This window comes from Eumetopias jubatus, unplaced genomic scaffold (genome assembly GCF_037043125.1).
Source record: "Eumetopias jubatus isolate StellerSeaLion01/CBP00866 unplaced genomic scaffold, mEumJub1_p1.0 scaffold_1, whole genome shotgun sequence".
NCBI lineage: Eukaryota > Metazoa > Chordata > Mammalia > Carnivora > Otariidae > Eumetopias > Eumetopias jubatus.
This window is the reverse complement of record NW_028274807.1, coordinates 216804005-216827310: the sequence shown is the minus strand read 5'-3', so window position 1 is coordinate 216827310 and position 23306 is coordinate 216804005. Positions and strand designations below refer to the sequence as shown.

At 54.7% G+C, this 23306-nt stretch overlaps 1 protein-coding gene across 2 annotated transcripts in view; it reads right to left on the bottom strand.

The window, feature by feature from the left end:
* The window catches only part of GNG7 (G protein subunit gamma 7), a 120608-nt gene that overhangs the window by 82691 nt on the left and 14611 nt on the right, over positions 1-23306 (bottom strand). For both annotated transcript variants that reach the window (XM_028126177.2, XM_028126178.2), the window contains one exon: positions 6714-6771. The gene's annotated coding sequence lies outside the window, so the exon portion shown is untranslated. The remainder of the gene's footprint in view (positions 1-6713; positions 6772-23306) is intronic.

Below are 23306 nucleotides of genomic sequence, written 5' to 3'. Positions count from 1 at the left end.
GCCATCGAGGCAGACACCTCGTGTCTGTTTCCCGCTTCCTGACCCCGTGGGCGCCGCGCACGCACGTAACGAGTTCTGTCCACTTGACGGGCATGTGACGGGCCTGCACACGCCTCAACGGGGCGAAGCCGAGTGTGCGCGTGTGGCAAACGGCAGGGAACTGCGCACACACGGTCCCCACGCCGATTGCCTGGTTTTGCACTATAGTGACGAGAGATACCACCACCAGGGGCAGCTGGGCGGAGGGGGCATGGGGCCGTGCTGTGGGAGAGCGTGCAACTTCCCAGAAATCTGTAATTATTTCAAAATACAGGCTTTTAAAAAATGAGGTGAAGCCATGGGTACGTTTAGGTGTACCTGGGACAAGATACACCTTCTCCAGACACCCCCTCTCTCCCCCCAGTCCTGACCCCCCCAGAGTCCTGGCAATACTCCCGGCAAGAAGGGGCTGGAAGTCGGACAAGGAGGAGGAAGACACCTCCTGCGCAGCCCTGGCTGAGGCTCAGGCCTGGCTATGTCTCGAGTGACTCTGCTCCCTTCTTCCCCTTTGTAGCCGCCAGGATTCTAAGAGCCCCCAGATCCCTGCTCCCTGCTGAGCGCACTGTGTGGACTAACCCTGAGTGTGGACGGGGCCTGGCAGTGTGATAAATGCCATCCGCTGCTTAGACGATTTGTACGGAAGAAGGGGTTTGAACGATGGAACTACGCCTCCAAATCGGTCGGCTGAGTTAATTAAAAAGGGAATGCACCTGGGTGGGCCCGGCCTCAGCAAGTGAGCCCTTCAAAGGGTCAGGGACCTTCCTGAAGCGAGAGGCTGGGAACGTGAGGAGGCCAGTGGAGGAGACCATGTGGCTTGGCAGGACCCGAGAGTGGCCTCTGAGAGCTCAGGGTGGTCCCTTGCTGGCCACTAGCAAGACAAGCTGAATCCTGCCGACGGCCAAAGTGAACGTGGGGGTGGCTTCTTTCTCCACCGCGCCTCGATGGGCACTCAGCTCTGGCAGAGCCTGGTGAGGCCCTGAGAATAGCAGCAACCGCGCTGTCCTGCAGAACCGGGAGCCGACAGACACGGTGCTGCTGGGTGTGTGGTTACCTGTTACGCTAACACACTCTATGAGACGGCCCTGGGGTTTTCTGGTCCCTGTCAGGGTCGGTCAGATACAGGGGATGCTCCTCTTGCTCAGACATTCCGAAGTCTGGGGAGCGGTGAGCCAGGTAACATGCATGAAGACCCAAGATACGTCCTTACTAGAAACCACACTATCACCCCTCTGAAGGCCTCACCTCCAGTTACCACCGCACACAGGTGGCACCAAGGACAATTAGAGACCACCGGTGATTCCGTCTGTGGCCATGAGAGGCAAGCCCCCAACCACCCACGGACCTGCATTTGGTGCCCCTGCTCAGGCCTCTGCCAGGCTGCAGTTGGTATAGGAGCTCTTGGGCCCCCCGAGTCCCTCTCCCTGTCTCCCGCTGCTGAGCACGTCCCAGCAGGCCCTCCCCAGGCCGTGCCTGAGCCCTCTGTCTTGTGTACCCCCTCTGTCCCGTGGACCCCGTGTCCTGTGTCCTCCGCCAGGGGCTTCTGCAGGCAGCTATGAGCAGTTCAGCCCAGCGGGGCCCCGGCACACAGACATGGGAGGAAAGGAAATGAGGAGCCACCAATCTATGGGCTCCAAGGGAATCAGGCTGAGAATGGGCCCTGGGAAGATGCAGTGACCCCGCTGCCCCCCACAGGGCTCCCATCTCCCCTGCCCCCACCTTCCTGTCACATGTGACTGTCACCCTGTGTGTGTTTTGAGTCAAGAGGCTGCAGCTGGATGACAAAGGGCACGTGTGCGCCATGCCCTGCCCCAAGGGAGGCTGACTGTGCGAGCGGTTGTCCAGCAACGTCCCTGTGCCCACGGAGGCGTGGTCTCCACCCCTGTGTGGCTACCAGGCTGCTCTAGTTCTCGCAGCCCCGGTTCCAGCAATGCCCCATGTGAACACGCCGGGGTCCCGTGTCAACTCGGTAAAAGCAGGTGGTGACGGCACCAGCCAGCCAGTGAGATAACCTTCTGGCACACTTTGGCCCACACGGTCTGGAGTCAGTGTGGGTGGAAACCAGGCAGTGGCGCACGTGGACAAGAAGGTGTGATCTTGACTCCCCCTTGGAGGCGAGGGTCCCGTGCAGCGGGGATTTCTCCCCTCACCACGGTGGACATCGGGGCAGGTCACTCTCTGGGGGCATCCTGGGCGCTGTGGGGGGCTGAGCAGCATCCCCGGCCCCACCCACCCAGTCTGATGGCCACAGACCTCCCACCACGAGGCCACGTGGCCCCTGGGGCACAACAGCCCAGGGCAAGCGCCTGCAGGGGAGGGTCACGCTCCTGTGTGAGCCGCCCCTACTGCCTTGGGAAGCACCAGGTGTCCCAGTCTGCCCGATCAGAGCCTGCGGGCTGCAGGGAGAAGGTCTGGACACCGTGGGCCCCCTAATCATGTATGTTCTGTATGTGTTTTCTGTTCAGAAGGCGGCGGCAGCCCCATGAGCTTTTGCGAGCAGAATGTTTTAAGGTTTTGACTGTCGACCTTGGCAGTTCTTGCAGGAGAACAGCTTGTCCGCAGAAAAAACTGATAATAGCACGCATTTCCACACGCCTGGGACAGACCTGGAGCGGGTAACCACGCAGGGGGAGAGCAGGGCGCTCTGACGAGCAGGCTGGGGCTGGAGTTCGCTCCTCACAAGGGCCACCCTGGAGACAAAAGGCTGCAGCCGTGCTTTCAGCAGGAATGTTTTCAAAAGCTCTCAGGAGAACGAGCAGCAATCAGAACAACACACTCTGCTGTGTGAAGGTCACGGAATTCTTTTGTACTCTCTGCCGTGAGCAAGAAGGCTGGAAAATGCCTCGTCCAGAGTGTTCTCCCCCTCCCCCGGCACCGTGGACATGGGGGGGGCGGGCCACACTGTGGGGGTGCCCTGAGCACAGTGGGGGCTGAGCAGCATCCCTGGCCCCACGCAGTCAGTGCTACACCCCCAGTATGATGACCACAGATGTCCCCGGACACGGCCCAGTGTCCCCTGGGGGCAAGATCGCCCTCAATTAGGAATCACAGATTTAACCTAATATATGCAAAATATCATTTCCCCGGTGGCCCCATTGCGGGTGCTCGGAGCTGCCGGTAGTTTATGCCTACCATGCTGGAAATCGCGGCTCTGGACACGAGATTCAGCTCCAAGACAATGTCTTATCCAAAGGAAAGCTAGCACCATGAGGGCCCAGAACACCGAGCCCAGGTGACTGCCCAGGTGAAAGTCTAGTGCCCTCAGGGGACGGGGGGTCAGAGCTATCCCCCACAGCTGCCAGGCTGACCGAACACTGGCTTGCCGCTCCAGGAGGCGAGCATCAGCTCCCAGCCCCCAGAGCTTCCCAGGCATCGGGAAGACCCACCCAGTGGCCAGGATCCCCATTAAAGACACAGTGTGAGAGAAACCAGGACCCTGCCCCCAGGAGACCTGGGCCATGTCTGCGGACATCCGTGGTTGTTTCCACCGTGGAAGGAGGAGCTCCTGGTGTCCAGTGGGTAGGGCCAGGGAGACTGCCCCGCGTCCCCATAGCGCCTGGGACACGCCCCAGAGAGTGACCTGCCTGATGTCAGCAGAGCTGAGGTGGGGAACCTGCAGTGGGTCCCCAGGTCCTGCTAGGACGTCAGCTCTGCGGGACCCTGTTCCGGGCACTGCCACTTCCCCAGAGCCTGGCCCAGGCACGCAGAAACCCCTGCTGAGGGAAGGGACGAAGTCTGTGGCAGGGCCACCCTGTGCCCAGGCAGTGAGCACCCAGGAGACTGCACTAGAAGGTGTGACGCGGGCCAGAGGCCACGCCCCGGAGGCCCACGGGAGCCCCAGAGGAAGGGCTGTGTGGGGCTGGAGCCACCAGCCACTGCTCCAGAAGAGGGAGGGGGGAACGTTCCAGAAGCGCGACGCAGTCTCTGAGGTGGGAGTGCAGGCCGCCCACCCCCAATCTTGTGCCTTTGCTCCTGTACCACAGCCTCCGCTCTGGCCACTGGGCCGTGCCGGGTCCAGGGTGGACTTGGGGCTGCAGGTGCCCTGCGCCCCCGAGGTCGCGAGGTCAGCGCTTCCCTCCCCCTGAGGGGAAGGGGCCAGCTGCAGATGCTGGTCCCAGGCAGGGGAGGCTGGGGATCTGCAAGGCGGGGGGCGAGGCGCCTGGGACAGGGTGACCAGGGACTCTCGGTGCGGGGATGTCCTGGAGCATGGGTCAGGGTGGTCATGGAGCTCCAAGAGGGGTGAGCGGAGGGTCGGAAATACCTGCGCCGCCGGCCCCACCTCCACCCACAGCCGGCTCAAGGCCCAGGCCGCGGGCCTTCTCTGCCCCCTCGTGGCCGCCAGCGGGAACTGCCGCGCTCTGGCCTGGACCCCCAGCCCCACACCCCAGGAGCCAACAGCCCAAACTCCTGCTCATCATTTAGCTCTGGCATCTGCTGGAGGACAGGTGGCGGGGGCCTTCGCTCAGCGACACCCGGCTGCTCAGAGATGGTAAACCCTGGCCGGGCTCTAGCATGGCTGGACGCCCACAGACACCTCACACAGCGCCTGACAAACAGGATGTGCTCCGCGAGTGGCTGTGTAGTTAAAACCGAACCAGGAAAAGCCTGGCATGCACCCTTGCGAGGAGCTCCTACAGGCGAGCCCCTGCCAGGTCTGCCCACGGCTTGCCAGCTCACGGAGTCATCCTGCGCCCCTCCACCAGCGCCCCTCCCCCCGCCACGCTGCCCGGTGCCCCCCACCCCAGCCCGCACGGCGGGGGTCAGACCCGTCAGAGAATCTGTGTCGAAGATTTAAGCATAAAAGATGCAACCCGAATAAAACGCAGGTGACTTGCTTTCTAGCATCTTGAAATCTGGGGGGATGCCAAAGGAGACAGACACAAAGGCCAGTGTACTCAATCGGTAGGAGAAAGCCCACGGTGAGGACAGTGGCACACGACCCGCTCAGAGCAACAGTCACAGCGGGGGTGACGGACACCAGCCAGCGTCCACGCAGAGAAAGACGGGAAGCTCAAACACGGCGTATGAAGAGCTCAAGAACATCGCCAACGAGGGGGACAGACCCCCACCAGGGAGGTCAGCGAGGGCGCTCACAGAAGGCACAGCTGGGGGAAACGCAGAAATCCCCAGCAGCCTGCCCCCGCAGCACTGAAACTGGCCGGGCAGATGGCCTCGCAGACGGCGAGCGGCTGTGGGTAGAGGAAGCCAGCACAGCCTGATTCTCTCCCTCTCTCTCACACGCACGGCAAACCTACGTATGGGAGTTCAGCCCCGATGACAACCGGCCAGGGACGCACAACGTTTGCACGAACACATTCATCACAGAATATAGAAAAGAGAGAGAAAAGAAAAACAGGAAAACAAACACCCCCACAGACCAATTAAATCAACTGTAAAATTATTTTAAAAGGAGTGACTAACAATTTGCCTGTGATGGGGAATGCTAAGTGGGCGTCAAGAAAGATGAGGGAAACGCAGGTTTACTGACAAGGAAAGCAGCCCATCGAGCAGGAGGAGCACATTAAAGAGTAAATCCTATTTATCCAGAATCACGCGTGTGGATGGAACTCATGGAGGGACAGGGGCAGAACGCTCACCAAGACGTCAGCACGCAGTCACGGGGCTGGCACGCCGTCACCAGGCGGGGGCTTTAGTGGCCTTGCTTCTCCTTTGTCTGCACTGTCCTTTCTGCAGGACGCCAGTCCACCTCTACCCGGCCGCTGTGGGTGGTCTCCGAACGCCCCCCTGGCTGGCAACTCTGGGACATGGACGCCACACGGGAGATCACCTGTGTGGGACCCGCTGGGCACCCACATGTCACACCTGGCCCAGGGCTCCTATCGAGGCTCCTGGCCTCTGTCCTCAGACATGGTCTCTCTCCCGAGCCGAACCCAACCATGTCTCCTGTAGCCTTACTGAGGTGCACGTTATGGGCCCTAAAACTCGCCCGTCGGAAGCACACAAGGTGAGAAGTCTCTGGTGAGGGCACCAGCTCGCCCGACCACCCCCCACAGCGAGTCCCCATTCCCACCCCAGCCCCTGGCGGCCACCAAGCACCTTCCCGTCCCTGCAGACGGGCCTTTTCTAGAAACTTCATGGAGACAGACCCACGGGATGTGCGTCTTCAGGATCTGCCTCCTCTTCTAACATTTTTTCATTTAAACACGCGCACACAGAGCTTGGGAATATCCAACGTTATAAAGACATCCAATGTCCCTCAGATGTACTGACAAATGAAACACAACCCTAATCAAAGTTCCATCAGAATCTCCTCCGGAAACCGAGGTTGACTCTAAAGACCACAGGACAGAGAACACCACGAGACAGCAGAGCCCTTCATGGGCGGGTGGAAGGGGTGACTGGGGGCCGCCGCAGGATGAAAGCCACTCAACACCCTTTGGGAATGAGACCAACAGATGAGACGGACGGAGAGAGTTCAGAGAGCAGGATCCGAGCTCAGAGTCCTCCTGAGGCTGCACAGTGCCTCAGTCGCCAGGATGGGCACCAGGTTTGAGAGATCTGCCATGTCCAGAGACTTGGCTCTGCTCCGGGCAGTGGCTTGGGACGGGCTACCCTCCACACCAAGCCAAGCTCCTCCCTCTCTCCCCTGCCCAGAACGGACAACTGAACCCCACGTTCGCTTCGACAGCGGAGGCAGGAAACATCACAACACTGACCTGTGCACGAAGCCGAGCTGCCTTCAGCGCCGAGGTTCAGGAACCACACGTCCGCTCCCTGGAAGGAAAACGGAACACTTCAATGGGGCATCATTTGGTCAGAAACGTGTCCATCAGTGGCGGCAGCGAAGAAGGGTCTCGCGCTCTCAGTCAGACCGCCATAAAGACCATTCTAGGGGTCCTGCCTTTCGGCTGCCCTGCCAGCCTCAGGGACAGGCCTCCCGGTGCAGAGGTGGGACTTAAGAAGGCAATTTGCCAGAACGGTCTGTGAGAAGTTTGCAAGATCATCCCTGCTAAATTTTCCAAAGGCTCCCAAACTCAATGGATGAAAGGGTAGGACAATCATGTGAACTTTCATGCTTTGTAAAGATGTTCGCCCACATCACTTGACCCTCACAGTCATTCTGTGAAGAAGAGGTGGAAACCGAGTCAAGCCCCTGCCCCAGCGTACCCACCAACTCACCGGGGTCGGCCTAAGGAGGTGCCGACCTTGGTCCATGAGGACCAAATGCCAGGTGGGGTCCTGGATGGGGTCCCGGGGCAGGAAAAGGACATTAGGAGCAAACCGCTGAAATCTGAACAGAGTGGGGTTGGGTTCACGGAAGTGCATGGTCGCCACAAACACACCATGGGTCCAGAAGGCGTGGCCATATGGGGGAGACTGGGCGATGAGCAGACAGGAACTCTCTTTGAAACTCTCCCGAAAATCTATAATTATTTTTAAATTAAAAGGTTATTTAAAAATAACTCAATTCTGGGGCGCCTGGGTGACTCAGTCGGTGAAGTGTCCGACTCTTGGTTTCAGATCAGGTCATGATCTTGGGGTCATGGGATTGAGCCCCGTGTCAGGCTCTGCGCTCAGTGAGGAGTTGACTTGGAATTCTCTCTCCCTCTGCCCCTCCCTATGCACTCTCTCCCTCTCTCAAATAAATAAATCTTTTTTTAAAAAAATAATTCAATTCAAAGATTTAAATGCTGGTTCCCTTTCTGGGCGTTCGGGCCACTTTGTAGTCAACCAGGGGCTGGGACGGAGAGCTGAAATCCCCACCGTCATCTGCAGGTGGCGCCACGGGCTCAGAAACGCGTCAGACAGGCTGGCAGAGCTGCAGGAACCCTAAGCTGGTGGGGCGGAGAGCTGCTGCGGCCCGGAGGCCAGGCCAGAGGGCGCCTGGGACGCAGGACCGACCCGCAGGGATGAGAGACGAATGGCCGGAGCGATATGCCCCTGACCCTGGAGGCCAAGACCCGTCTATGCACATGATCCTTCAAGTTTTTATTTCTGAATCAAGACTCACAAGAAGCTGCAAAACTAGTGCAGAGGGGTCCTGGACACCCTGCATCCATGGTAGCTCCTTACATAGCTGGGGGACGCTGTCAAAACCGGCCAAGTGACTGATAACCAGGCATCGTTTTCTAGACCATCTCAGTGAGACAGAGTTCTCATGCCACACAGGAAGTACACAATAAAGGGTTTTTTCGTATTTTCAGAGTTGTGCAACTATCACAACTAGCAACTTTAGGGCTTTTTCATCTTCCTTAAAGAAACCCCGCCCCCATCAACGGTCACTCCCCACCTTCCCCCCAGCCCCCGGCTCCCACGCGCCCCCTTCCCGTCTGCGGATGAGCCTGTTCTGGACGTGTCACCCACGTGGACTCACACCCCGTGTGGCCTTCTGTGTCTGGTTCCCTCCCTGAGCGTCGTGGGCTCGGGGTCTGTCTCTGAGGCCGTGCGTGTGGGCGCCTCACTCCTGCTCACGGCTGAGGGACGCTCCCGCACATGGGGGACACGCTGTGTGTATCCCTTCACTACTGATGGGACACTTGGGTGTTTCACCTCCATCATGAACATGGTGTCATGAATCCTTTCAAAGATGGTTTCTCACTCTTTGCCTTCATGTGTACCAACTGCAAATCTCCCTGCCCCCAGCCTGGAAACACCAGCCTGCACTTGAACTTGAGCACCTCGGCGACCACCACAGACGCCCCCACCTTGGCTGTGCTCAGCCCAGGCCCGCTTGAGCAACGCAGCCCTGCAGCTCTGTCCCGGGGCCCACGAGACCGCAGGCTGCCAGTTGCACCAGCCGGCTCCCGGCTGTCCCTGTGACCTTCACCAGGCAAAAACGCTGGGCTTTCACTTTCCCCGTCAGAGGGAACCACAAGCCCTCCTGAAGGGCCAGCAGCGGCACAAGGAGCTGGACCCGGCAGCAGGACCTGCTTCAGAATTTGCAGAGCTGGCAGCCAAACGAATCTGGGATCCCTCGTTCAAAAATTACGCCGAACTTGAGAACTACGGCAGAGCCTGCAGACCCCACGCAGACCCTGGCCCGAGGCGCTGCCGGGGAGGCAGGCAGACCTCAGACACACACAAAGAAAGCTCTGGAGGAAAGTGCCCGGTGCCGAGGGAGAGATAAATCACACCTGGAAACGGACAGTTTCCAACGGTGGCCATCGGGGCGCCCGCGTCAGAAGGACCACCACCATTTGTCCTGGGCAGCGCTTCTTACGACCTGGGACCTTCCTCTTGTTCACACACTTCCTTTCTCTCCCTTTCCTTTACACTGAGATCAAATTCACCGACCATGACATTCACCCTTTCAAGTGTCCAATTCGGTGGCTTTTAGGATATCTGCCAGGTGGTGCAGCCCCTGCACTAACTCCTGGACGCGGTCCTCAGCTCCCGAGGGGCCCCCGGGCCCATGCCGGGGTCCAGTCCAGCGTCCCGGGAGGGGCAAGACCCAGCCGTGCAGGGGCCGCACCCCACGCACACAGCACACAGCCATGACCCTGGGGTTTCCTGACCCCCAGTCGGTGCTAAGGGAAGGCCTGCGGAGACCAGGTCGCCCCCACAGAGCTGGGTGGCAAAGGCCAGGTCCCCCCGGAGGCTTGGCTGTGACTCGGGAAGGGCTGGAACCCCGCTGCAGCGTGTGGGACAGGTACAGGGGCTCAGTGAGCGCAGGCATGGCTGCGGTGAGCCTGGTCATGCAGGCCCCCGGTGTTGGCCATCAGCGGCATCGTTTGTCCATGGGAAAGGGGAAGACAAAACACACGAATCACAAGCCAAGGCTCCAGGGGCTTCCACCAGTAATTTCCCGGTGGTTTCTACTTCCCTCGTTATTCTGAAGCCTGATGTCTCCGAATGGTGAGTGGGGGACACGGGGAGCGGGACTCTTAGCTCCCAACCCTGGAGATTTGAAACTCCCAAAAGCAGGGCTGTGAACCCGGATGTTAGGGGAGATGACAGGCCAACCTCTGATGAAGGAATCACGCTGGGCTGCGCCTCTTAGAGCCTACGGTCGGCATCTCTGGATTAAGGAACTGAGGAGCCAGCCCCAACTGACACAGGACGTCTCATCTGGGAGGAAGGCGCATCGCAACCCACTTTGCTCAATCAGAGCCTCCGGGATTTTTCCAGAGGGTTAGCACAGTCCTGCTGTGTGCAAACACTACTGTCCCTCCCTCTAGAATTCAGGGTCCCCCCACGTCCCGGCACTGCGGGTCATTCTCTGTGGGGGTGGGGGCATCCTGGGCACTGGGGGTACCAAGCAGCATCCCCCAGGCACTCGATGCCACGACAACCCCAGTCATGATGATGACCACGGAGTCCCTGCAGGGAAGAGGGGGAGCCCTGCTCGACAGCCTGCCCAACAGCTTCCTGAAGCTTCTATTTGAGGTTCTGTGCCCAACTGGACACACTAGCCACGAGCTGCTGCCACCTCTGAGTGCCCTGTCCCCTCCTGGGGGTTAAATCCCTTTTCGGGTAGCACCCTGTTACCAATCTCCCGGGCCGGGGGAGGGGTGGGGCAAAGACTGAACCTGAATGTCAACTGGGACTTCGGTTAACGGTCACATATCAATACTGGTTCATCGATGACGACAAATGTGCAGCACTAGAGCAAGATGGTAACGACGGGGAAACGTGGAGGGGGCGGGGGCTATGCGGGAACTCTATTTTCTGCTCAATTTTTCCATAAACCTAATGCTACTCTAAAAAGCAGTCTATTAAGAGAGGGTCTTGAAGAGACAAATTAGAATTCCGATTTTAGAAAGGAGGAAGGGAGCCGGGAGGGGAGAGGGAGCCGGGAGGGGAGAGGGAGCCCGTCTTAGGCCAGATGATCACTAAGTGCTCACATTTCACCAGTGATTCCTTCAACGAGCTGTTACGAACCAGACCCAGAGAGAAGTTGGGTCAGTCCTGGCCAAATGCATTTCCTACTTTTTCCCCCAAAGCTCTTGTGAGTATTGTTAACAACATAGTTCAGCGAGGATCAGCCTCTCCTGAACGCTCAGGCCTGGATTAACCTACACCAGAGCCATCCCCCAGGCCCAGGGACCCGAGTGGACCAGAGCCCTAATAGAATCAGTCCCAAACCTCTGCCCTCGATTACTCCCAAATCCCATTTGGCCAACGGAAAGCCTATTGTGGCCGGTGATGAGCTGATTTCTGCAAGATGGCACCAGGCAGACATCACTGTCCAAGACACCCACGGGAGCCGGACACCAACAGGGTCTAATACCGGGGCCCTGACACCAGGGCCGTGACACTGACGGGGCCTGGATCAGCGGAGAGCTGATACACCTGCCGTCAGCATGGACTCACCTGACGTCCTCACCTAGACGTCTGGTCAACCATCACAGGTGTCTAATGGTAAGCACTGAGCAGCGCTGGGTTTTTCATTTTCTTGTTTTCCCAACATCTATTGGCCTGATAATGTGGGGAGACACAAGAGCCCAGTAGGACATGAGAAATTCAACGAGGGGAGAGCAGCCTAACAACAGGGGTGAGAAAATGAAATCTTTGTGATTTCACGAATTATCACAACATAAATGCCAGCACCAAATTTCTGAAACTGAACGAGGCCCCTGCCTTTACCTCCTTCCCTCTGAAGCGGGATCTCTCCCTCCCCCCGCCCCCAGCACTGCTGACTCTCCGTGGGGCCGCCCGGGCGCTGTGGGGGGGAGAGCAGCACCCCACGGCCCCGCTCGCCCAAGGCCAAGACCACCTCAGTTGTGAGGAGGCCAATCTCCCCAGGCACCCCCGACCGCCCCAGGGGGGCAGGACACCCCCAGTTGAGATGGGTCGCCCCGACCTGGCAGAGGGCAGAGGGCAGAGGGCAGATCTCCCCTGCCCAGGCTACAGTCCACTTCTCCAGGAAATGAGTGGCTGGGACGGGGGCGTCTGAGCCCCCTCGACTTCTCATGCTGACGTGCCCCCCGCTGCCGCGTGCTGACACCCCCCGGCATGGGGCAGGAGTGCTCGCCTGCTTGCCTGCTAGGAGGCTCGATATAGCAATGCAGCCCTGTCCTTTAGGCACTGCAGCGATCAACCCAGCCTTCCCTCGTCACCACAGCAACCATCTAAATCTGTCACCCTGACTGAGGCTCTGATTGCAAATGGAGGGGGAGGAGAAGCCTGGGGGCCGGGACCGTGGGGAGGCGCCCAGGGGGGAGGTGACATGGCTGACCCCGGGCTCTGCCAGGACAGTCCCAGGGCAGGTGCCATCACACCCCGGTCAGACAGGACACAAGGGTACGGGCTGCTTGACCCCAGGGTTAAAGGCCTCCGGGAGCCACGTATCAGAAGGCGGAGTCTCTGGGAGCGGAGGGAGTGCGGCTGCCCTGTGATCTCGGGTCCATGGCCACTCGGAGGCCCTCCCAGCCCTCCCCCACACAGCCCGGGGGGGGTCACCTGGCTCCCACCAGGACCATCGGGGTTTATTCTGCCCTTGCCTGTGGGCAGGGATCTGACTCAATTCTTCCCCCAAAATCTGGCACTGCTGACACGGCCGGGTCATTCTCCGCGGGGGCGTCCTGGGTGCAGTGGGGGCCAAGAAGCATCCCTGACCCCACCCCCTCGATGCCAGGAGCCCCCGGCTGTGATGACCACAGACGTCCCCAGACACGCCTGTGTCCTAGGGGGCAGGACCGCTCCCCTGTGCGAGGTCATCAAACCCCCACCACCTGGAATTGTAACGTATGTAGGGACAGGCAGTTGATTTGGGAGAGGACCAATGTCTGACCAAAAAAGGGAGACAGAGAAAGAAAAGACAGTATGTAGAAACAGATTTCTTTTTCCACTCAGAATTAAAATGGTGACACAGTCCCACGGAAGGGGGTGGGTGGGGACACGTATTCTTATATCCGAGAGGCAGCGCTGCGGCGCGCTGTGTGTCCCGACTTCCCGGCTCGCGGCCTCCTCTGTGCCTCAGTTTCCGAATCTGTAACACAGACGACGGGAGCACCTACCCGACGAGTGCTTTCCAGATTAAACAGCTGAAAATCTGGGGGCGCCTGTGAATCAGTCGTTAAGCGTCTGCCTTCGGCTTAGGTCATGATCCCAGGATCCTGGGATCCAGCACCACATCAGCCTCCCTGTTCCGCGGGAAGCCTGCTTCTCCCTCTCCCACTCCCCCTGCTTGTGTTCCTGCTCTCGCTGTCTCTCTCTCTGTCAAATAAATAAATAAAATCCTTGAAAAGAATAGAGAGCCGGACATCTGTAAGATGTCACAATCAGTGCCTGACATTGTTAACAGAGCACAACTGCTTCATCATCGGAGCTTCTGCGTTATATAAGACGTGTCACAGAGTTAAGTCACACACCACAACTTCTTCATCCCTTAGAACTTGAGTTACCAGCTTTGTTGACAAAAACACCAGGGCCCAGCAAAGTGTTCCCGCGAAGGGCCGGATGGTCAATACTTTCGGCTGTGTGAGGCAGGTGTTCTCTGTGGTTACTACGTGACCTGGCTATAGTAGAAAAACAGGTGTGGCCATGTGCCAATAAAACTTTATTTACAAAAGCAGGAGGCCTGGGGCCGGCCCATAGGCTGCAGCTTGCAACCCCCGGAGCAGAAGATGGTGTGTTAAAACATGGCACTATTTTAGCCGCAGATGCTCATAGCATCCCTGCAGAGAGAGCATTCCGATCTCATCCCGAAACTAGACCGTGCGTGGGTCACGTGGAAAAGCTCACTGCCCCAGACCGTCACCCAGCGAAATGATCTCAGACCTTCCCGCAACACAGAACACTCACAACCCCAGAGGTGCCACTTTTAAATTCCTAAGAGGGTGGCTGCTTTCCCATCACCTTGAAAAAATCCATCCCCCAACTTGGTCGTAAATACCTCATCTTTATCCACTGGCTAGCAAGCCTTGGCTGCAAAGGGCACCCAGAATGTCTAGACCTGGTGAGCAAAATCGCCACGGGTAACAGACCGTGGGACCCACCCCCCGAGCAGGACATGGTTCATGCGCATGGAAGGTCTGAGAAACCGCCGCAGCCCAGCAGGGCCTGAGATGTAAGAAGTGAATGTCACATGGGGTCCTCGATGAGGTTCTGGGGCAGGAAAAGAGAATTAGGGGAAAAGTAGAGAAATCTGAGGTATGGATAACAACATGCCGATATTGGTCTATTATCTGTGACAAATGTACCACACCCGAGGGAAGATGGGGACCGCAGGGGACCTGGGCGTGGGCTCCGTGGGAACTCTGTGCCGCCTTCCCCATTTCTCTGGGGATCTCAAATTATTCTAAAATGAGTTTACTGAAAAAGAGAAAAGACAGTGACAACGGGCAATTAGCTGCTGATGCCACGGAACGCTCCGGAGTGTGACTGAGGGAGCATTAAGTCCCTGTGACAGCGCCTAATAATGACATGATTATATAAAACCTAGAAGAGAAAGATGCTAAAAACAGGATATGCTAATCAACAGGGGAAGTTTGCTCTTATGACAGGGATGGCGGGGGGTGGGGTAGGGGGTGGGGGGGGGACAGGTGGCTGAGCAGTACCCCCGGGCAGCCACGGTGGACCCACCACGGGGTCCTGCTGGAGCAAGCCTCTGTGACACCTCAGGCCGACCTGGGCACCGTGGCACATTCACTGGGGAGGCCTGCTGAGTGTGCAGCCAGCGCCTGGGCCTGGAGGACAGCAAAGGTTTTATGGATGGAGAATTCTGGAAAATAAGAGGGAAGCTGTGGGCCAAAGAAAGAAAGAACTAATAGAACATGGCATCCCGGTCTTTGCAAGTTACCTTATTAGACACTTTCATCTACACCAGGGTCTCTCCCCCTTGGGCCCGCAGGCCCACCTTCAGGGCTGGTTCATTCTCTGCAGGGGTGTCCCGGGCACTGTGGGGGCGGAGGAGCATCCCTGACCCCACCCCCTCCACGTCAGGAGCACCCCCGTTCGTGACAACCACAGATGTCCCCAGACATCACCCAGTGTTCCCTGTGGGCAGAATCCCCCCAGATGAGAACTACCATCCTATAATACCTAACAATCTACACATAGCCCATAGGAGTATAATTATCCCCACTCTACAGATGGGGAAACTGAGGCTCAGAGAGGAGATGAAACCAGCCTGAGAAGAAAGGGATAGTTGTGTGTCAAATATCACTTTAGTAAGGAGAGGCCTCTGAATTGGGAAGGAGGCAATGCTGATCTATCAGGGAATGGAGGGCAAATCTGGCCCACTACTTGCTTTGTAAATAAAGTTTTATTCAAACACAGCCATGCCTATTCACTTATACACCATCTATGGCACATCTGTACCTATAAAGGCAGAACCTGGCAACTGCAACAAAGACAGCTGGCCTGCAAAGCTGAAAATACCTACCCTGTGGGCCTTTACAGAAAGTCTGTGGACTCCTCACGGGGAGATCCTGCATCACCACTTCAAGGCCCTGCAGGGTTTCCTTTTCAGACTCTCAGTCTAAGTGTGCAATGACTATGCTGTTGAAGGAATGCACACAACACAGGCAGCCTCCCTGGAAGTAAGTAAAATCTGGCCTGCTTCTTCTTGGTTCTGGCCCAGGAGGCCTGCCCCGTGCTCCCCCACCCCAAGGCCAGAAGAGGGCCTGCCCCCGCCATCCGCCTTCCAGGGAGCGTGTGTTGTCGTAGGTGTGCGGGGACTGTCGGTGAGTGGCAGCTGGTGGCACGCCAGCCCATCAGCCTTCGGGGCCCCGGTGTGGAGGCTGTGCTGTCACCCCGACCCTGCTCTCACGTGGGATGCAGTGGAGGCTTCTGCTCTGGGCTCTGGGGCTCGCCTGACTCTGCAGGTCAGCCCTGCGGCCTCCCAAGGGCAAAACGTGCTGAGCGAGCATAAGCTCATCCTCCCGGAGCTCCAGCTGCCTCGGCACCACTCTGGGTCCCGGTGCTGAGACCCACTGGATGTTCTGGAATCTGAAGGTCACCTTGCTCCACGTTTTCTCCCCCCAGGACTGTGGGCACTGGGGGCAGGTCACTCTCTGGGGGGGGGGGGGTGGGCGATCTGGAGGGCTGAGCGCCATCCCTGGCCCCACCCACTCGACGCCAGGACCACTCCAGCCATGACCGTGAAAAATGTCCCCAGATTCTGGGCAGTGGCAAATAGGGAAACTGCTTGCTCTCTAAAAGTAACTCCTGGATGGACCCACAAGATCTGACTCCACCCAACACTTGGAGGCTGAACCAGGGGGGTTTAGTGGTGCCAGAAAACCAGAACTCCAGTGCAGCAACCCTGAGACCTCGAGACAGGCCACGCCCAGCAAGTCCCACACACACGGCCCGTCTGTTTCCTGAAGCTTGTGTCCTTCCTGATCTGAGCCTCACTAACCGTATGCGTTTCCCAGGGTGGCCGTAACAAGTGACCACAGGCCGGGCAGCTTATAACCACAGGGACTTCTTCTCTCCCACCTCTGGAGCTGGAAGGCTGAGACCCAGGCGTAGTCGACAATGATGACAGTGTGGAGGAAGGAGGCCCGAGGCCACCTCTCCATCTGCCCCAGATGCCGGTGGCCCTGAGCCCCACATGGCCAGCAGCGGCCAGCCATGTCCCTCACACTGACCACAAAGTGCTCCCAGGTAACTTTCCCTCCCCTGTATTCCAACACACTTTTCTGACTTACAGTCACCTCCTTGGGGGGCTGTGTGTGGGAATGAGCTGCCACAGGGACATTCCCCTACAAGGGTGGAGGGCCATGGTGGGGTTGGGGGGTGGAGTGTGCCATGCTCCAGTGGGCCCGTCCTGGGGTCACAAGTGTAAGATGGGCCCAGGGCAGGCAGGTGGTGACAATGTGGGGTCCTGGAGAGAGGACACCTGGCTCGCTCTGTCACCACATGGGAAGTGGCCTGATGTCGTCAGCTCTTCCAAGCATCCTGGGGAGCTGGGAGGTCTTTCATTATAAAATTACCTGATTTTTAAATGTTGGCAGTAATTCAAAGTTTAAAAACCCTGGGTTCTGGCTCAGCCAGGGGATCAGGGTCAACATCAGCTGTGGACGGCATGAGCCCCTCTGTGTGTTCCTACCCAAAACCACAACCCTAGTCGGGATGCGAGAAAATACCAGAAAAACCCATATCTGGGATGCTCTGCAAAGCTCCTGACCTGTCCTCTGTATGACTGGCCAGGCATGAAAGACAAGGAAAGTCAGAGAAACCATCTCAGCCCAGAGGGGCTTAAGGAGACATGACAATTAATGTCATGTGTGGTCCTGGGTGGGGTCCTGGGGCAGAAAAGGGACATCTTCTGGGAGATGGGAAAGAATAAGGAAATCTAAGTATAGACTTTAGTTAATCATAATGTATTAATATTGGTTCAATAGTTGTGACAAATGTACCACACTGATGTAAGATGCTAATACCAGGGGACACTGGGTGTAGGCTATATGGGAATTCTCTGTACTGGCTTTGCAACTTTTCTGTAAATTCAAAACTACATAAGGGAAGTTTATTTTAAAGAAAGGTTTGCAAAGTGCAAACTAGGTGTATTGCTATAACACATTGCAGGATGTTCACGATTGCCTTGTAACTTGCTGTTAAAGGCTCAATGTGTCTTCCAAACTCAACGGGCTTGTCCACTCAGAAGTGACCATCAAATAAATATAAAATATATAGCTATGATAATTTTTTTAGAAATTAAAAAAAAAAACTGCTGGGATGGTCAAGCATCCAGGCGTGAGGACAGGGTTTATTTAGTCTATGAACCAGCAGACCCAAGTAGGAGAGCAATGGCAAAAATGGTTAGAAGGTGGGGAGCCCCTTGGGGGACATAAGCCTAGCCCTTCATGGTGGCAGAGGGGCACAGAGGTCCCTGGCCCCCAGCAGCCTCCCAGCCAAGAAGGGCCTTGAAACCACATCAGTGGGCACCACTCCCAAGCAATAACAGTGACCACAGCTGCCCTCTGAGCTGGGGCCCTGAGGATCTTGATGCCACTTCACCCTCACATCAATATGGCTGCAAGGTCAGGAACCACTCCTTTTCTAGTTCGTTAAGGAAAAAAGCTGTTTGATTGGGGTTTTTCTTTTAAGCTAAACAAAACACAAAATATTGCCCAAAGCCAGTAAGAGGAAAAGGAAGAATTCAAACTCAGGTTTAACTCTAAAGTTCATGAAGGGAGAGATCTGGTGTAAGCCAGTGAATCCCCCCACTGGAGACACTCAATGTCTGGAGACACTGTGAGTGCTCCTGGCATGGAAGGGGTAGGGCCAGGGATGCTGCTCAACCTCCACAGTGCCCAGGACGGCCCACAAACAATGACTCAGCCCCAGTGTCCACAGTGCTGAAGGGGTGAGCCCCTGATGGACAGGGAAGGAGTAATAGCTTATCATACACCCAGACCTATAAGTGCTAACTCTGTAAGAGACCCAAGACATTGGTAAGTACCAAGAACTGCAAACCGGTACATCAACCAGCACAAGCTAGCTGAATTACAACATTTTCTTGAAAAGATACATTTGTACATGTACTTGCATATGCCAAGGGAAAAATATTCTAGAAAAAAAGCAGAACTGTTAACAGTTACAATGGTGAGTAGGACTGAGGAATGGGAGGTTTATTCTTTGTTTTATACCCTTACATATAATTTTTAATTTTATTTACCATGAGCACAATTGATAATTCAAAAATTACTTCTACTAACTGGGGATTTGATTATATTAATTATCTAGCCCAAAATGCCAAGAGTGCCTAGGCTGAGAAACCCAGATGCATGGAAAATATAATTTAGAGACATGACCACTGAAGAAGTAATATGTTAAAGATTACTTCCCCAGAGAAAGGAGGCAGAGAAATGGGAAACCTGAGAAAGCTTCATGATTAGGAGGGAAAAACAAACGCAACCATCAATGCAGACCAATATGTAAGACAGAAAGAACTACAGTTTGGGGATAGGAGATGGCATCCAAGTTATGAAATCAAACAAAGTGGCAGCTATGGACTCCCCCACAGGAAACATGAGGACAGATTTCAATTCAAGCGCACAGCCCAACCCGTGCTTTAAAGTCTGTTCCAGCGGCACCTGGGCAGCTCAGTCAGTTAAGCATCTGCCTTCAGCTCAGGTCATGATCCCAGGGTCCTGGGATCGAGCCCCACATCAGGCTCCTTGCTCAGCAGGGAGTCTGCTTCTCCTTCCCCCTCCCCCCTGCTTCTGCACACTCTCGATCTCCCTCTCTCAAATAAGTAAAATCTTAAATAAAATAAAATAAAATAAAATAAAAAGTCTGTTCCACGGAGGTCTCTGGGTGGCTCAGTCAGTAGAGCATGAGACTCTTGATCTCAGGGTCATGAATTCAAGCCCCACGGTGGGTGTAGAGATGACTTAAAAATAAAATCTTAAAACAAAACAAAACAAAAGTCTGTTCCATGGAAATTGAGACCATCTGGAGATCAAGTTCTTGTGGAGCTCAGCTCCAGGAACCTGCTTCCCAGTAGGCAGTGGGACAATCACATGCAGTCAATGAGCAGGCAGGCCCACCTGCTACCATACAAAGAAGGAGCCTAGTACTCCCACAAAAAGCAGGCACCATACAGAACACCTCGACACATAACTTACTAGGTGTTGGCCACAAACTTTCTAGAAAAGTAAACTTGAAGCTTTTAGCTCTGAGCTTTTGGCTTCAGTAAGTAGCTTCTTAATTATAAGGGAAAAACTAGGTATTTTTTCTCTGCAATTTTATTTAACATTCTATCATTGGCATTTTCTTTTTTTTTTTTTACTTTTTTAAAAAGATTTTATTTATTTGAGAGAGAGAGAGAAAGCGAGAGAGAGAGAGAGCAGGAATGGGGAGGAGGGGCAGAGGGAGAGAGAGAAGCAGGCTCTCCCTGCTGAGCAGAGAGCCCGACATGGGGCTTGATCCGAGGACGCTGAGACCGTGACCTGAGCCGAAGTCGGACACCTGACTGACTGAGCCACCCACACACCCCAGTCATTCGCATTTTCTAAGTATTCTTTGAAAACAGAATATATGAAAACAAATATATGGCTGCCCATATATTTACATCGAGTTAATATACCATAATTGATGAACCATCTTCCTTACTATCAGTATTTAGACTGTTCCCAATTTCTGCTTTACAAGTAATGCTAAAGTGAACATCATTATGCCCACCTCTAATTACTTTCTTAGTCTACATTTTTAAAGATGGCATTACGGGATCAGAGAGCATTAAATATTTTTAAGGTTTTTGAAAACATACTACTAAGTTATTATTGAGAAAGATTACTCCATTTTATACTATCCCCCTGTCCACACCCTCATCAACACTGGTATTATTTTTTATTACTCCTCACCTATCGTAAAGGTGAAAAATAGAATCTTCTCTATTTTTCGATAAACTTTTTTACTTTGGAATATGTTTAGATTTGCAGAAGAGTTGTAAAGATAATACAGACAGTTCCTACATCCTTCACCCAGCTTCCCTTAATGTTAACAACTCATATAACCAAGGTACATTTGTTACAACCAAGACAACAACATTGCTACATTACTATTAACCAAATCAAATTCAGATTTCACCAGTTTTTCCACTATTTAATGGCCCTTTTCTGTTCTAGGATCCCATCTAGGATACCACATTGCATTTATCACACTTTGTTGTGATAATGTTGTCCCTAATCCTTAGAACAACCTTATAACCTAAGGTCTAACATCTCCATTTTGCTGATGAGGGTTCAGAGAGGTTAAGTGACTTGCCAAAGTCACATAGCTGGTGAGCAGCATGGCCCAGATGCAGGCCACAGCTAAAAGACTCCAGATCCAGGAATATTGGGAGCATGATTCCTTCTCTCATTCCATCCTCACTTCCTCCAAAAGTGCAGAGGCTGGTCTCTAATTCCCCACTAACAAACGAGGTGATCCAAGCAAGGTGATACAAGTTGGGTAATTAACCCACAAGACAGAATTAAGTCATTAATTCTTCCCTTCAAATAGCCACCCTGGGGAACTCTTTCAAAGCAATATGCCATCTCATAATGTTTCTGGATGCACCTTGGGCATCACCTTTGGAGAGAGTAAAAATCTTATACCTGTGACATATGGTCCCACAACTTAGCAATAACATCTCCCACTCAACCCAAATCGGCCCGCTCCTGTTGACCTCTGGCTGGCTGGAAGGCACTCAGATGGTCCCCCCGTGATCCCCAACTCCTGGTTCTCATGTCTTGTGTCGGCACCTGCCCCTCAATGTGGGCAGGACCTGCGGCTTGCTTCTAACCTCTAGAATATGGCAGGGGTGATGGGATGTCACTTCCATGATTATCTGGCGTGACAAAGTAACTCCCATCGTGCTGACAGACTGTCCCCTTTGCTGCTGTGACGAAGCAGGTTGCCTACCGACCAGCAGCCAAAAAACTGAGAGTGGCCTCCAGGTGACAGCCCATTAGAAACTTAGCCATGCCAGCAGCCACGTGAGAGGGCTCCGAGCTGGATCCTTTCCCAGCTGACACAAGTCGACAGCCCAGGCTGACAGTCTGCAGCCTGACAGACCCTGAACAGAAGACCCAGCTAAGCTGCACCCGGATCCCTGACCCACAGAAACAGGGAGACGATAAACACGTCTCCAGCCACTAAGTTTGTAGTGATCTGTTATGTAGCTTAGCACATAAATACAGGCTGTTTCCCAAAATCAAATCTACCCTCAAAAGATAAAAATGAAGGGGCGCCTGGGTGGCTCCGTCAGTTGGGTGTCCAACCCGTGATTCTGGCTCAGGTCATGATCTCATGGGTTGTGGGACTGAGCTCAGAGTCATGCTCCATGCTCAGCGGGGAGTCTGCTTGGGGTTCTCTCTCCCTCTGCACCTTCCCCCCACTCATATGCACTCACTCTCTCTCTCTCTCTCTCTCTGAAATAAAATCTTTGGGAAAAAAGGATAAAAATCTGCAATTTACTTGAAACCTACATATTTGTATATCTGCAAATACGAGAGCAGCACAGCCCACTCTTGGAGGCACCCACAAGTGCGGCATGTTAGAACTACAAATTCTCCCAAGGTGATTGGTAATGCGGAGGACACCTGCATCGATGTGAAATCTGGGGGGCGGGGGGGGAAGAAAACACAGACTTCCTCAGCTGATGTTCATAACTCAGATTCTTGCGCTCAACAGCACATACTCCATCAGGCAGTTGTTGTACAGCACGGAGTTTGAAAGCTATTCTGTTGTATACCACCAAAAAGAAAAACTGATTCAGGAAATAACACTATACATTATATATATATCGTACTATTTTTCTTAAAACGGAACTGCTATAACGCCTCCCCCTCTGGCTGAGACTAGAATAGATAAAATCCAGATTTTTACATACTTGGGATTGGTAATGTTTTAACACATGGAAAATGCTATGGGGTTGCAAACTGCTTTGTATTCTTCAAACATATTTCCAACCGTGCCAACCACCCTAACAGTTGGATGTGTTCGTAAATGAACCAAAACAGATTACATTCTTGGGGACAGATGCACCGTGGAAACTAAAGGGTCTCTCTGCTGCGGTGGGGGGGAGGGGGCTAATTAAACCCCTGAACCATCACAGAAAACGGGAGTGTGGGCTTCGTGAAACACCAGGGCTCAGGGAACCTGAGGAAGGGTGAGGACTATGGCCACGTTCAGTGTTACCCAATGAAAACCGGTAACCGCAAAGACCAGGAAATGCTGGCCAGCAAGAAGGAGAGGTTGCTCAGAGGTAAAGAAGCAGGGACCATCACTTCCCAGACTAGGCTGGTTAGACACCAGAAATACCGGCGTGCATGGCCCCTCTCCTGAGGACAGCTGTGGAGGACAGCCGTGACCTAAACTGGTTCCTGTGCAAGTCTCGATGTGTACAGAACTGCTAGGAAAGCACTTCCCCAGGGCCCTATAGGGCACAAAGACAAACACATGAAAAACACATATTCCTTGCACAGAGTTCTCAACGGGGGAAGTGGGACAATTCTGCCCCCAGGGGGCATTAGGCCATGTCACGGTGAGATGCTCCTGGCATCGAGGGGGTGGGGCCGGGGATGCTGCTCAGCTCCCCCAGCGCCTGGGACGCCTCACAGAGAGTGACCTGCCTCGATGTCAGCAGTGCAGGGACGGGGATGGGGGTGACCCTGCTCAGTCTGGCCCTCAGATCTAAAGGGACTCCTTCATCTTTATTACAGAGACAAATCTGTGTCATCGCCACAAAGGGAAAAACGGCCGCTTAATTACATTTCCATATATGCTTTGGAGAGCTCCCCTGGGGAAGATGGCCGGGAACATCACCTGGAGACAGGACTCCGCTGTGCGTCTCCCGAGCAGTCTAAGCCAGCTGTGAGCCCCGAGTGTCCCTCTGGTAACTGGATATCCCAGAGCACCCCAAAATT